Here is a 2,500-nt window from a genome sequence, read left to right on the forward strand (position 1 = left end):
CAGACCGATGCACCACGTAATCTCGGGCAGACCGATGCACAACGTAAATGACGATCGGGACCGGGGCGATCGGTCGTATCTGACACCGCCGGCTCGGTTCTAACATCGTCAATGAGTCGGGGTTGTAAAAAAGGACGTGAACATTTTTCCTTATAAAAATCAAACCCGACCATGGATTTTGATTCTGATTGTTGATTATCGCTACTAGAACATATAAGGAGGCAACCAAATCAAATTTGAGAAAATTCCACGATCAGAAAATTTTTTTCGAAAAAAAAAAAAAATCGTAATCACCTCGGTCATGGCGAGTTATTTTCCGTATTTCATTCCACAATCAACGTACAACATAGAAGAAATCATCTCTCTAACTATCCTGGTTCAAAAGTTGTATCGGAACATTTCACGTCGTAATATCTCGCCAAGTCCAGACCTCGGCGATAGGTAGTATCTGACACCGTCCGCTCGGGACTGACATCGACTTGGACTCGGGCTGATGATGGGGAGGCGTTTAAGGACGTGAACATTTTTCCTTATAAAAATTAAAGTCGACAATGAATATTGATTCTGATTACTGATTTACGCTTTAAAAACACATTAGAAGGCAACCAAATCGAATTTGAGGAAATTCCAAAATCAGAAAATTTTTTTTCAAAAAAAAAAAAATCCGAAAAATATTTTTCGATTCTGATTACTGATTTACTCTTTTAGAACACATTAGAAGGCAACGAAATCAAATTTGAGTGAAATCCAAAATCAGAAAATATTTTTCGAAAAAAAAAAAAAATTCGAGAACACCTCGGTCATGGCAAGTTATTTTCCACAATCCATTCCCCAATCAACGTACATCCCAGAAAAAATCATCTCTCTAACTATCCTGGTTCAAAAGTTGTATCGGAACATTTTCACGTCGAAAATATATCTCAGAGTCCAGACCGATGCAGAACGTAAACTCGATCATACCGATGCTTCACGTAATCTCGATCTTACCGATGCACAACGTAAACTAGATCACACCGATGCAGAACGTAAACTCGATCATACCGATGCACCACGTAAACTCAGGCAGACCGATGCAGAACGTGAACTCGATCTTACCGATGCACCACGTAATCTCGATCTTACCGATGCACCACGTAAACTCGGGCAGACCGATGCAGAACGTGAACTCGATCTTACCGATGCACCACGTAAACTAGGGCTGACCGATGCATCACGTAAACGACGATCGAGAGGCGCGAAAGGACGTGAACGTTTTTCATTATAAAAATTGAAATAAATGATAAATAATGATTCTGATTGTTGGTTATCATTTTTAATAAGCATTAGGAGGCAACCAAATGAAATTTGAGGAAATTCCGATAATAGAAAATTTTTTCGAAAAAAAAAAAAAATTCATGAAATCCTCGGTCATCGCAAAATATTTACCATATTCTGTTCGATAATCAACGTATATTTAAGAAGGAATCATATCTGTATCTATCTTGGTTCAAATTTTGTATCGGAACATTTTGACCAAAGTCCGAGCTTCGGCCGAAACAGACACCGCTGACCTGGCCTATCGATCGACCGAGAGTCGGGGATAGAGCGTAAGTGTTGTCTGGAGGGGAACCCTGTGCTCTCCTGACATATATAGGGAAGGTGGTCGCGTTGGGCGATGCAGAACGTTTGGATCGGGAATTATATTTTTGGTTCAGCTATTGGAATATGGTTTATTGTTGGTATATATTGGCGAAATAACGTTCTTACTGACTGGGGATATTCATAAAAATGAGTCCGGAGATTTTCAGATCGAAGTCCGAGTGATCCGACTTGGAAGGCGTGTTGGGTGGGTCGAGATGGCTTAGATAGATCAGACGAGGCGGGCTAAGTGTTGACGTCATGCATCGGTCCATTTTCAGATTGAGTCCGAGTAATCCGACTTTGAAAGAGTGTTGGGTGCGTCGAGACTGTTTAGATAGATCGGACGAGGCGGACTAGGTGTTAACGACATGCATCGGTATATTTTCTGATCGGAGTCCGAAGAAATCGGCCCTAGTAGGCGCAGCGGACGGTCGAGACGGCCTCGGTGGGTCGGATCGATCGGGAAAAGTTTGCTAAATCGTGTCTGGAGGGGAACCTTGGGTTCTCCTGACATATATAGGGGATAAGGTTTGGGTGAACGATTCTTCACGTAAAAGTTGAGTAATTTATTTTTCGATAAGCTTTTGGATATTGATGAGAAGTATATGTATATCTTCGATTAAAAGAATTCTTACCGTCTCCATGTATATTATATTAGATATATAAGAAATAGTTAACGTGATGCATCGGCCGATTTCCGGATCGGAGTTCGAGAGATGCGACTTTCGATGCGCGATGGGTGGTTCGAGACGGCCTAGATCGATCGGACGAGGCGGACTAGGTGTTAACGACATGCATCGGCGGATTTTCTGATCGGAGTCCGAAGAAATCAGCTCTAGTAGGCGCGGCGAACGGTCGAAACGGCCTCGATCGATCGGAC

Source organism: Harmonia axyridis, chromosome X (genome assembly GCF_914767665.1).
Source record: "Harmonia axyridis chromosome X, icHarAxyr1.1, whole genome shotgun sequence".
NCBI lineage: Eukaryota > Metazoa > Arthropoda > Insecta > Coleoptera > Coccinellidae > Harmonia > Harmonia axyridis.